This window comes from Pleurodeles waltl, chromosome 12, assembly GCF_031143425.1.
Source record: "Pleurodeles waltl isolate 20211129_DDA chromosome 12, aPleWal1.hap1.20221129, whole genome shotgun sequence".
In the NCBI taxonomy this organism is placed as follows: Eukaryota; Metazoa; Chordata; class Amphibia; order Caudata; family Salamandridae; genus Pleurodeles; species Pleurodeles waltl.
The window spans coordinates 621,898,472-621,912,809 of record NC_090451.1 but is presented as its reverse complement, the minus strand read 5'-3'; the positions used below and the strand labels follow the sequence as shown (position 1 = coordinate 621,912,809).

Below are 14,338 nucleotides of genomic sequence, written 5' to 3'. Positions count from 1 at the left end.
TGTGTGAGGGGAACCGACTGTCCTGATGTCCCAGATGGGCCGGGCATCTAGATCCAGTTGGACAGAGCTGCTGTCATCACTGTGGGCCTCTTCTGTGGGTGGAGTGGACATGTTTGGAACCTCCTGTCCAGTGACGTTGGGTAGGGGTCCTGCAGGGGTGTAAAGGCATGATTATTACATCTGTGTGTGTCATGGTGTGCAATGGGTGGGTGACCCTGTACTCCAGTGCTTCCATTACTGTGTAGGACCTTGTGTGATAATTGTTTAGGGGTCTGTGTGGGTATGTGCAGTGGACATGCATTGGTGATGGGTGTCCTTGCTTTGTTGTTGCATGCAGGGCTTGGTGTTGGGATGTGTGGGTTGTGCTAGTGGGATATATGTGAGGAGTTGGAGTGATGGGGGTGAGGGCGAGGGTGGGGGTATGTGATAGCATGCAGGTAAGGTGGGGGATGAAGTAGTTAAAGATTTAACTTACCAGAGTCCATTCCTCCAGCTACTCCTGCGAGGCCCTCAGGATGCAGTATAGCCAAGACCTGCTCCTCCCATGATGTTAGTTGGGGGGGAGGAGGTGGGGGTTCGCCACCAGTCCTCTGAACCGCAATGTGGTGTCTTGAGACCACGGAACGCACCTTCCCCCGTAGGTCGTTCCAACTCTTCCTGAAGTCATCCCGTGTTCTTGGGTGCTGTCCCACTGCATTGACCCTGTCTACGATTCTGCACCATAGCTCCATCTTCCTAACTATGGTGGTGTGCTGCACCTGTGATCCGAATAGCTGTGACTCTACCCGGATGATTTCCTCCACCATGACCCTGAGCTCCTCTTCAGAAAACCTGGGGTGTCTTTGCGGTGCCATGCGGTGGTGTGGGTGATTTGTGGGGTGGTGTGTGTTGTGATGTGTGGGGTGATGTTTAGGGGTGTGTGGTGTTTTGTGCGTGTATGTGTGATGGTGTGGTGTGCCTCTGTATGCTGGTGTTGTCTTTGCTTTGCTGTCTCTCTGGCCTTCTTCAAATGTTTGGGTAGTAAGGGTTTGTGGGCAATGTGGGTGTGTGTTTTATATTGTATTGGGTGTGTGGGAGTGGTGTGTGTATGTGTATCAGGTGTGTGTATTTCGATTTGTCCAATGTGGTTGTGTTTTGTAAATGTGTGTGTATTTTGAACGCGGCGGTGTGTACCGCCAATGGAATACCGCGGTTGAAAGACCGCCGTGTGGATTCATGGGTCGTCATAGTTTGGGTGTATTCCTGTTGGCGTGACGGTGGAGGTTTTGTTATCGCCAGTTTATCACTGACCTTTGGTGTGGCGGAATTGTGAGCGTGTCTAGGTTTTGGCGGTTTCTGAGCTGTGGGTCGTAATAGCTGTGGCGGAATTCAGCAGCTGCGGCGGTGTGTTGGCGGTCTTCTGCATGGCGGTAAGCGGCATTTACTGCCAATGTTGTAATGAGGGCCATTGTGTATTAGAGATAGTGAGGTCTGGGAGGATACTTTTGTAAGGACAAGAGGTGCTAACTAACTAAGAAGAAAGGACTCCTGTCAACAATGTATCAGAAGAAGAGAGAGACACATACTCGTCCTGATGTTCAGATTGAGGGATGGGAGAATCAAATGGAGTTGCCAATTTCAACTGTTGGAAGACGGAAATCTACTTGTGTTGATGGTGTGGAATTCCTGAAGGTTCTGTGGGCTTAATTGGTACTTACACTGTTAGCTGAGAGCGCAGATTTTCCATGGACTCTGAGGGGTACAGACCTCTCTGCCCTTAGTCTGTTGTTTGGAGTTATGCTATGCAATACATTGATTGGAGAACTTCTACTGAGGTCTTCACTATCCTGATGCCTTCCTATTTCCCCAGAATTAACTAGGGTTTCCTGACTCTAATTTAAGTTTAGGAATAGTTTAGACTACTTTAGATTTATTCATGTATAGACAAGAGGATCAAGACATGTATATGGTCATCAGATTCTATTTCTTATCTTTTGTATTGCTTAAACTGAAATCCTTGTATACCTCATTCTATTGCAATTTAATCTTATCCGACACTTTGATTCACCTTTGGTAATTCTGTACCTATATAGCATGTTTTTGAGATTCATTTACATTAGTTTGTCCCTAAAACTATATTTATTCTTTCTTGGTCCTTAATGTGTGACTTAATGATTTGCACTATTAATTGAATTGTGGATTGAACCAACTCTCCTTCACCACTCAGGCATCTTAGAAAGATCTATCACAGGAGGAATTGTAAGAACAAAGGCCCAGCGCTCCATCAGGATCAATGCAGAGAGGACAACTCGGTGTGTGACAGAATTGGACTGGTTTAGATGTGTTCGGGCCCACTTTTAATTGCACAAATGTTTAATGCAGTGACGGCATGGTGCCTTCTACATGGAGTTCTTGGTAGGTTACAGGCATATCTTCAAGAATTTCCATAAACATTTTAATATTTGATGCCAAATTATTACAGTCTCAACTGAAGTGGCCACACGTCCTCTCTAATTCTTTCTTGGCAAGAAATCCAACCTCTAGGTTTATGGAAAATGTTGTAAAAGTTAGGCAAAGACAACTTCTAAAAAAATATTTGCAAAACTGGGAAAGGTGTACATGCCCTAACCATTCACCATATTTACCTATTTACTTTCAAACCACATTTTTGACAGACAATTTGAAAGTATACCAATAATTTTAGAAATGTGCTCATACCCTACACAAGCATGGTAGACATTTCTTGAAGCCAGACTCAACCCAACTAGAAGGAACCAGGATGAGCCAGTAAGACCAGTGTCCTCAGGGAATAGAATAATGCAAAATCCTATTTTCATACATACCTTTGTTTTCATTCTCCACCACACCCTTGCATACGTTCTGCAATTTCAGAAAAACGAGGATGGTTAAGTTCCAGTCATGTCAGATATTTACCCTGCGGGTTTCCTCCTTTGTATTACAACCCATAACATCTACAGACAGCTTGAGGCTGCTGCTAAGAGGACTCCTTTAAAAGGGGGAGTTCTCTTCTGCAAATCTGCAGTCTCTTTGACGGCTTCCAAGACAAGCTTCTGAGTCAGAGGTTGTCACAGGCTCGAGCAGCGTTTCTCTTGAGAGTAGAAGCAGATAAGGGGAAGCTGTAACTTTTTTTTGCAGGGGCATAGATATCAGTGGTGTAGCTTGTGCAGTGGCACCAGGGACTGCAGGTGAGTGGGGGCCCAGCCTGCCCTGTGCAGGCTGCACACAGATTACAGGTCATCCACTCTGAATACTTTAAACACAGAGCCTGGTGCCTGGCACCAGGGACACAATAAGTATGCAAAACAGTGATGGATGGAATGCTTGAATTAATCTCAGTTACTGGTAATCACTCAGACTGCATCCCAATCCATCATTATTTTGCACACCATACCACCTCATGGACCCATCTATATGCAAATCAGTTTTGATCTTACTCCAATAGGAACAGTCCAGCCTGAACTGCCAAGCCAGAACCACTCTGAATTGGTACACAAGCATCAGATCTGGTTTTGCACTAGTTATGGGCTCATCAGCTGGGTACAAGTTGGTTCCAGTGACACAGTGTGCACAGGACCCACGCCTGGGCCTAGGGCATACCCATCCCATTTAGGGCGACACAATAGGTATACAAAACAGTGATGGATGGAATGCTTGAATTAATCTTAGCCAAAGCTAATCACTAGGGCGGCATCCCAGTCCATCATTAATTTGCACTCAATGACTACTCAGTTTGGACCCAGCTATATGACTGGGGGTGTATGTTTAACATTGTTCAGCATTCCATCCCTCAGTTTTCCTTTTTGGATTTGACGCCCTAAGTGGGAAGGGTATGCCTAGACATGGGACCCGTGCTTGCTATACCATCGGACTCAAGCTAGCTTGATGATGAGGGGGTGATATCCCAAAACCAGTCCTAGGATGCTTGTCTTTAGTCCAGGGAGGACCATGTCTGGCAGTTCTGAGTGGACTGTTTCCACGGAAACAGGGTCAAGACTGTTTTGCATATGGCTGGGTCCAAACTGGAATGGCATGGTGAGCAAAAAAAGCAATGGATTTGTGTCCAGATCTGTGACAGGGGTGAATGTTTGACATTGTTCAGTATTCTGTCATCATCTGTTCTTTTTGCATTTGAAACCAAAGACAGGCGGGTTGGATGGATTGGAAGAAAGGAAAAAGGAAAATGGAGAAGAAGGAAAAATGATTATGGAACATTGAAAAAAATTGAGAAAAGAGAGAAGTAGGTAAAGGGAAGTGTGAAAGAGAAAAAAGATAGAAAAAGTGACTGAAATGGAGAAAGATATGGACCTAAAAGGTGATGGATAAGTGGGAGAGAAAGGGGCTTGAAAGGGGATGTCATTGAAAGAACAGGAGGAAGGACATGGAAGATAAAGGTGCCAAGACAGGATATAGATGTGAGATGTGGGAACGAAGGAGGTAGAGAGAATCTGTGCAGCAAGTTCAGTGGTACCCAGGTCCAATTGTATAAGAGGCTCGCTGATCTCTAATTATGGCTGTTTTTTTTTTATTTACTGACTTGTGACGCAAGGGTGCCATTTTGTGTTTGAGCATTAGAGACTTTGGCACTTTTGCAACACCCCTGTATCTTTTAATCTTTAGGGTGAGGCGCTGGTTTCAATTTTGTGAATACATTCTGATTATTTAATTAACTGTTAAAAACTCAAACACCTGCAATAAACAAACCTTTAAATTGTGCCTTGTTATTGAAACTTGCCTCAGGGCTCTAGGTAACATTAATTGAAACTTATAGTCCATCCATAAATTGTGTCAATTTGAGGCGACTGAGGTTAAATTTTTCATCATCAGATTTTGATCCCGAGCAACAGAGAGAAGGACATAAAAGTGAGGAAGAGAAAGATAGGAAAACAGTGACAAATGGAGAAAACTGGGATGAACGATCTTCAAGAGTGAGACAAAGACTGGAAGTCTAGGGTGCTGGAATAAAGAGGAATGGGGTGGAATCAAGACTACATATTCCTGGTATTCACCAATCCTGGCATTCATGAACATTGAAAACACAGAGACCCTGTAATTATTTTTTGTCTTTTAGAAAGTAAGAACTGCTTATCGTAATCAGTTAAGTTTTTTCACCTGAATAAAAATAGTTGGTTCCAAAATGTAGGACAGCGAGAGGGACCTAAGAAGACCTCACAGGATATGTCACGACATTCCCAAAAGGACACCTGGAAGCCTGTGGCTGGTGCATCATTCTAGGCTTCTGCAAATGTCTGTGACTATAAAAACACCCGTAGAAGTGCGCGCATGCAGATACGTCAATGCCTGTCCATAAATGTACATGTTTTTAAGTGGCTAAATTATTTTTTGTTCATGAACGATAAAAAATTACCTGTAATTCCAATGGAAATCTATGCTTTTGTAACAATACTCCTTTTTCTCCCTCACCACCTCAGGGAGAGCTGCAAAATGAAGATCCTCTGCTTGGTACTTGTCCTGGTCTCCGTGTCCTGGAGCTCAGCCTCAGGTAGGAACAGTGAGGGTGTGTGTGGGGGGGGGGTTTGTTGGGTGACAGTCAAAGTGCTGAAGCCAAGTTTCATCAAGAGTCTGGTAAGGGTGGGTCCACACTCAACATTTCAGAACTGTGGCCCACCCTGGACTTTTCAGAACTGTACATTAATGGTTCAGCTTGAGGGGTGGCCTAGGAGAAATTTCTTGGTTCTTTGACAATGTTGACTCTCAGCGCCATAGTGTTCATTATAAAAGCTGCATTCATGTTTATGCTGTGTCCTTACAATCTCAACCTACCCTTGTGAGCTATCTATAGTCCACCACTAAGAGATCCACATTCCAGTAATCTCAGTGTTGGCAGTAATAGAAGTTACTGGCCCTCTTGGGATTATCATATTTAGTAGACAAAACAGGACTAAAACCTGAGGAAATCAGTGTAGAAATACCAATTCGCTCTGTCTAGAAGTCCAAAGATGCACATGCATTTGTTTCAGTCCTTTGCATTATAAAATCTGGGGAAATTGCATTGGTTGGGTGAGAGCATCTCTATTGCACATGCAACATACCGCATGTTGATAATATTTCATCTACTTCATCACTTTATAATCCCATTGCAAGTCAGGTATATCATTCATTTTCTTAACCCCTCTTATGATTCCCTCCCAAAGTAGATATAGGTGGAGTTAAGAATAATTACTATATAGTTACCTTGTGATTTAGTGGGAGACGATGTAGAGGATGCAATTTTACTGTAGAGTAGTATTAACAAATTTGGTATAATGTCATACAAGCAATTAGTAAAATAGGACATATTTATGTAGAAGCATGATCACGCCACTGCTAGCAAGATAGTGCCAGAATTTAAATTGATAGTACTTTTAGTTGCTGATCAGATGTTGATCAGGATCCTGACCATTTAATTCATAATATTCAATAATGGCTATATCAAAATCAGTTGTATGTCAGAATATTGAGGACAGAAATATTGTGATTAAGAACAATTATTGTGGCCTAAATATTGAGAGACAACATATAGTAAAGCTAGTTAAATGTCTGCAAGCATTATTTATACCTCCATATTCAAGTACCTTGATGATAAATACGTTGTCTGGATACATGTACTTACCCATATAGACATCCTACCAACATTTTGATATTCAGTATTTTAGCCACAAATGTTTTATATCACAATATTTCACCTGCAATATTCTGATTAAAAAACATTATCTGCTTTTGTCACACACTGGTTTAAAATTTTCTTGGAAATGTTATCAGGAAGTAGTAAGTTTTATGAAAACTATCGATTTCGTTCAGATGAATGCAATGCCAATGATCTTCCTTGTAAGAAGCTAGCCATCCTGGACCTCGTGGCCAAGTGGAACGCTGACGAGTGTGAGCAGAAGTATGATGGCTACCATCCCATGGAGGCAATGAAGCTCATGCGCAGCTGCCAAGATATCAAGACAAATGATAAGACATCCCAGGGTAAGTAGAAAGGGGTGCCCATCACCTTACAGACAGACTTTCTACTATTATTGCCCAGATTGTCCTTTCCATCACCAGAGCTCTTACATTAGTCACCTGCATGTATTAGTAAATTATCCTCTCCAGGCTTTGCACTACATTCTTGGACTCATTTGGCTACAAATCCCAAATTACAAAGGAAAAGCTAGCACTGGATGAGCTGTGCATGCATGGAATAAGGAAACTTAAAAGCGCAGCATCTGAATCATTGATCCTCTGTAAATACTTCATGACAACACCACAACGCGTCCCCAATGTTTATATGTGTCTGCCATAGCAGTGAAAATAAATGTGGCCCAATTACTTGTCATGTGTAGCAGAGTTACTAATAAATGTACAATGACCTATATTATTACAATGTAAAGGTCAAATTCAAGTTTGCTACCGCAGCACAGCACAATTGACATTACAAAATCACTGTTTATTGACTCACAAATGGCCTGTACTGGGTAATTTACACAGGAAAACAACTCTACTAATAGGAAACCTCTGCAATGTGATTTTTCCTTATTGCATAAATGTAATCATTTGCATCCTAGTTTTGGCCGAATACTTTTTATTTTTTTTATTTTGTTTTTCAAATTCGCCCATGGCATGAACCATATATGCAGATACACAGTGTGCAATATTATTTTTTTACTGTTGTTGGGGGGAGGGGCATCATGACCCACTCCAGGCTTTGCCGCCCATGGATCATGGTCCCTCCCTACTCTCAACAATGGCAATAAGTATCATAATACTCTCTGCACATCTGCATACCCATAGTCAGATAGTAAACAGCATAGCATCGTGGTCAATGCTACGATTTGTGACACCCTTAGCTATATGAGAGGCCAGATTTGAAGCTTCTATTGGAAATGTCCAAGTCAGATTGCTAGAATTGCATAGCTATATACCAAGCCTGCGCTGGTTCTGAAGGCCTCATCATGAGTTGCCATTTCATTCTGAAGTGGTCAGAAAAAAACTAGGGTGACAACCTCCCTTCACTTTCTTATGAACACTCTCTCCAGTTCTCTTCTTTTCACCTACAAAACCTTTATGCTACTATTTACTGTGATTAACATAAATTTCCTTGCCAAGACGTGTCATCACTGTTTCACCCCTGGAGAATCTGTAGAGCGGGCCTTGGCATGTGGACGTGGGCAAGGCAGCACAAATGGATAACGTCTCACAGTGCACTATATCGAAACTACACCCAGCCAGTAGTCACAATATGTAAAAGCAAAATGGATATACAAAGATTATTAATAAAACCCACCAGGACTTTTTGACAATTCCATTAAGGGATAACTGTATCTAGTTAATCTGTGAGATAAAATGAAGACAGAAGAGAAAGCCTTGAGTCTGAAAAGGATGAAACGGTAAGGACTCTGGGTAAAAGTATGAACATGCCCCCATCCACACAAACTGCAGACTATCAGCAGGATAAACAAACGTTTCAGCTTCAGATAATTGATTTCAAATGTGTTAGTCCAATAGGTGCAGTGAAAAAACACAATAACTACACCTAGGTTAGCAAAACAAAAGTCCATTAGATGTATGAGCTCTGCAGGAACACTATGGATCTGTGCGTTTTCACCAGGAGAATTTGGCATTTGAAAACTCTAGAAGAAAGTTTGGAGGAGAATGAGGAATTACCAGGTGAATCGGTCCCAGAATTACCAATTGTCTGCTAATATATGCTTCCTTGGTGGACACTCAGAGTCCAAGTCATAAGGGGTCGGATTTTCCCATATGGCAAGTACCAATGTATAATTAACGGAGTGGAAATGTTAGGGTATACCATAGAACAGTCTCTTTCACCAGTAGCAAACAAGGAAGTGAGCTGACAAGTGGTCGGCCATATTACACTTTCCTATTAGTAGACATGCCAGCCCTAGAATAGTGGCGCCATGTCTCGGAGAGCCGGGGGGTGCGGTCAGATGGCATTGTCTGGGGGGGGGGGGGGGGGGGGGGGGGGGGAGGCTTTGCCAAAAATGGTGGCTTATCAGTGCCAGTACTGCCTCAGCCGCTAAGCAGCCACTCCTACGTTCCTCAAAATAAATGCTTCTGAAGTCTCCTCCTATTTCTAGAGAGTTTGTAGCCATAAATGGCTACAAATATATTATAGCCCCAATTTCAAGTTTCATTCTGATTTTCCACATTTGCAATCAGGAATACTATCCCAAGATTGGTATTTCCTCGCCAGTTTTCACATGTTTTCCCACTGGTGTTTTTGGCTGAGAAAGTGAATATCAGCCCATTTATAATCAGCCACTATGTTTAAGGGTTGCCCACTTTCACATTTACCACGTTTTAATGTATCTTCATCTCTGGGAATGTAAAAGATGCTGATACCGTGACATACTGAGGGGCCCTGTGAGTTGTCAGATTTTATTTAATACGATGGGTGTTGTTCTACAAGGTGATTCAAAATAATCTGAAGTGAACCAACATACAATATGAGATTATCACCTTTTCCATCTTATTCTGTGCATTCTTGGATTTGTAGTCCTACATTTATATCAGAAAAAGCAAAATCCTAAATTACAGAACACAAAGAATAAAACCAAGACAGGATACGCTATGCAAATCTGTTATACAACAGATGGGAAGTTCTGGAGTCGACTGTCGTGTGTAGTATTGGTCCAGATTCTGGGCAAATAATACACGCAGCAGTAGGAATTAAAAGGGAAATTTTGTGTGTGTCATTTTATTTACTCATCTGTTTCTTGTGTTCTTGACTTTTGTGGTTTCTTCTTACGAATGACAGGAGCAGAGCTAGAAACATAAACATTTCTGAGTTATTAAGTGTACTCCAACCCATATTCTTCTAATTCTGATTGAACAAGGGTAGAGCACGTGACTCGCGTACAGGTTGTCTTAAGAGTGATGGTTAAGATGGAAGCTGTACTGCCTCTCCCAGAAAAGGCTCCCAACTGGCTTTGATCCTTTGCAATCTTTGTATTGATTATATTGGTCAGCACATGTATGTAGTGGGTTTCCTATTTGATATCCTACAAGATACAATCAGTTCTTTGAGGTTCTTAATCCAAACACATTGCTGGCATAAATTACATTGAGTGTGCTGAAGCAAGCAGATTAGTGATGGTTGTAGAAAGGGATGGCAGGGAACTAGGTTGGGGCATGTGCTGGAATTCTGGGTACACGGTGTAAGGGGATTGGACAAAGGGATATTGCTGGGGCTAAATACAGGGGGTAAAGTTGCAATAGCTGTGAGTGGGGCAGAGGAGGTACAGTTTCTCTGGCAGGGGATACCTGTCAAGTGTTATCAGACCACCCACCCTCTCGGGCTTTCATCATTAAGAATAGTCCCACAATATAGATGGTCTCCTGAAAATCTGGCACATCTTCAGCTCTTGCGAACTTAAACTTGAAAGCATTAAAATAAATGATTCCCTGCATTGTTGAATTCTTTTTGGAAACACTAATAAAAGTCATTTTTTATTAGGAGTAAATAGGATTGGTAGCCTCAGGACAGGCATAGACAACTCCTTGCTGAGATGACTGCTGTTGTCACTGGGCACTCTATCAGCTTTGCTTTTTTTCTTGATTCATTCAGGTAGTCAAGAAGATATCCCAGCAGGATAGACTTGGGGCGCGATGCCACATGGTCTCCAGTGACAACAGCTGATCCTCTTCCTCATCCCCCTAACACATATGACATTGAGTACAAAACACCACCCTCAGATGAGAACCACATTAAGGGACTCATCTGTAACTGAGCTAAAGTCCTACCGGAATAAGGAAGTCTTCGGCTTCATGATGTGCCTGGATATCCAAAATGACTACATTCTTGAAATTAACTTTTCTGACAGCATTTACGCAAGACTATATAACACCAGCTCCTGGTCTGCCCTACTTCATACCCCTTATGTAAAATTGTAAAAATATAAGAGTATACTTTTTGTTAAAATGCCATGATCATGATCCCTAAATTGTTGAAATTATAGGAGTTAGGTAACCCAGATTCTAGATTGACTGGTGGATGCAGTATCTTGACTTCAGCATTTCAGTGATTAAGAAAATGCATATAAATACACAATTTAACAGCCGATTAATCAGCAATTCCATCAGCCAACTCCCCTTTCTACTTATTCTATATTAGTGTTTTATCTGTACCTTTAACTACTCAGCTGTATTACCCCCTCTGTATATCCCAGACTTTTAATATGTTAACTTACTGTTTTTACTGCAGCAGTTCTGATACTGGGGTGTTGATCATTTAACAACTGAACTTTAAACAATAAAAATGAGACTGGCACGATAGTGCCCATAACCAGACCTTTAGTTTTGACAGTACCAGCATTATAAAATAACCAATTATGTTGCTACTTTGTTAGTCCCTTTTCCCTGTTTACTAGTTTGATAACATTATGCCATAATACCAAATACAGAATATCATGGGCCAAGACATCGACACCTAAGTATCCAGAACCAGAAATCGTGAAGGTAAGTATTTATATCGGTAAGAATAGGTTTACTATTCTTAACTTCACATCTATGCAATCTGACAATATATAGGTCTATTTGGTACACAGACATGCAGCTAAGAATAGGAAATCCATCCGTACTTACAGGCAATTTCGCTCACGAAATTTAGGTCCTCGATATTAAGATCTCAACAATTTGGCCCCATGATATTTTTGTCCTCGATATTCTGGCATGCAATCAATTTGACTATATTATTTCCTTTTTTTATTTACCTCGGTTAGGAATACGATTCAATTGTTTAACTTTTTCTGAAAGGCCGAGCCATGCACTATATTGGCTATTCTCTCTAAATTCTGTCCAGCCTGTCTTGATTCTTCTGGAAATGTGTATTCTGGGGTTGAGCTTACTCCAGATGAGGCATTGCTAATGCTAAGTAAATACAGAGGTAGCACAAACCAATCTTTTCAGGTTCACAGAGCTCCCCTAAAGCACCTCATCATCTTGCAAGATGATTCATGTATAGTCTCTCATTGTGGAATGAACTTATCTTTCACCATTTCCCTGCTACCTCCTTGCCAATGACACTCACATTTTCGCTCACTCATTGCTCATTTAACTGACTGCCTTTCTGCTGTCTGATACTACACTTCACTTTTCTTTACTGTGGCAAATATTATATCCCAGAATTTTCGCCACAGGCTACATTTTCACTCCCAAATCGGTCCTGAATTCTTTACTTCAAATCCATTGCCCTTTTTAACGCAATGTATTTTTATTAATTTGTCAATAGGGGTAACAAGATGCAGTTAAAAAAATACAAGTCCTAGTAAGAAATAAATATTTCCAAAATTTTCCTTGTAGTTACCTGAGGGTAACATACCCTCCTATAGCTTCCAACCTCCAGCCCACCCTCCTGCCCTAAGTGATATTGTCCCCTGTAAACAACCTTCCTAATCAATACACATAAATGCCTTTAATAGTTCATTACTACCCCTAGTTGGGCATCACACTCTCTGTGCACCCCATCTTCCTCGTGTGAAGCGACCCCGGAGTCTGCATCTTGTGGGCTGCATTAGAAATGACTTTTTGCTGAAGAGATGCTGTAGTAACAGACCACAATGGGCCTTCTAGAAAAGGACTGACCAAAATCTAATGTATGGTTGAGATATTGAGGGGGCTCCGCTTACTTCAAGTGGTATGTGAATGCCAATGTTGCTGCTTCTAGGCATCTCAAAACCATGTACTACCACCGCTCTATTTTAACTCACTCAACTCTGATGCTCAGACACTACATGGACTCAGCATTCGTAATTTCCTTTCAATGTCCTCTCTATACCACAGAGAATCTGACACTTTAATCCTGAGCAAATCAGACTCCACCTGAAACTTTTTACCTACTATGTCCACACACAAATCTACCCTAGGTTTGCATGGCCCATTTAATTTAGGTGCCATTTCACTTGTGTATCCACTCTTCCCTGAACATCAAAATTACCTCTTCCTACTTAAAACGTCACCGCTGCCTTCATCAAGTTCTACAAGGCTAATATAATATAGAATGAGCACCAGGCATCTCAGCTGCTTTTATGGGGCCTCAGCCATCAAATTAACAGCATTTGCTGCCATCTGCTGGTGTTAACCATGTTGGATAATTGTTCTACAATGAATAGGGAAGGCATGCATTAAAATCTGTAACGAAATGTTGCAGAATGAACACGGGGCCCTGAAAATCTGCGGGGCGGATAATCATGACTCCCACCTTTGCACGCTTCTGAGTCCTGCACAGTGCCCCGTGAACACACCCAGTTGCTGCCTCGCTCTTCGCCCCCTGACTTTTTGTATACCACCCACAACAGTCACAAGGCTCAGTTGCACTCAGTTGCATACCTCCTCCATCTGTTTTAGGCCGAATGCAAACTGTAGGAGATACAAACCGCTGTAAATGATGTTAATGAAGCCTCGATCATTTACTTTGGCCACTGATAATCCTATTAACTTCTGAAATAAATCGAGGCTTTTTATCACCATGTATGGTACCGGTGATGCATAATATATCTATATTCTTACATTCTTGTAGAAGTGCAATCTTTGTCTGCCCTCGCCATCTTCTTACCTGTTTCGAGTCTTTCCTGTGGGTTCTGTGTCAGCGTTATCTTTAAATTCAAGCAATTTAAGATTTGTTCAACACTGAATAAATTAATTTTGAGTGACAATATGCCTGTGTCTGTGCCACATTGATTTAATATGATAGATTGACTTTGTGTGTCAGGAACAATGTAGGGTTCAAGTAGAAAAGACTCTCACTGAACTCCCGGACTTTAACCCTTAGAACAGCGACTCTTATCGTTTTCAATTCTCAGGACCCCCACTGAGTCATTACTGCAAACAGATGACCTAGGCTCAAGCAGTTTCTGCGATTTGCACTTCTAAACAATATAAAACATATAGAAACAAGTGCACATCAACTAACTTCACAAATGGCGACATATTTTGTTTAATTCACAAGCAAGTACTGTAAAATCCAAACTTTAATGGGAAGTTTGGATATTTTCTAAATACGGATTTTAAGTTTAAAAGACTAAGCTTCAACCTTACTATTATCTATTTGCTCCCAAGAGTCAAGCATAGGCTACTAATTTAGAACCTGATTTGGAGGCTTGCAATGCGGCGGATGGGATATCGGTCATGTCTGTGATGGAGTAACCCATCCACCAACCTTTACATCTGGCCCTTAATTTTTAACTTTCAATATCAAATCCCTTCATATTTACAGAATGTTTCCATTTTCTAATGTTTCTCACTTTTAAAAATATATCGTTTTTTAATTATCTACTGATATTATTTAAGGTTCTAAACAGTCAAGGACCCCTTGAGTATGCCTCACAGACACTCAGGT

At 41.5% G+C, this 14,338-nt stretch overlaps 1 pseudogene; it reads left to right on the top strand.

Moving 5' to 3' along the window:
* Nucleotides 1-6,803: 6,803 nt before the first annotated feature.
* The window catches only part of LOC138267618 (intelectin-1-like), a 33,640-nt pseudogene continuing 26,105 nt past the window's right edge, over nucleotides 6,804-14,338 (top strand).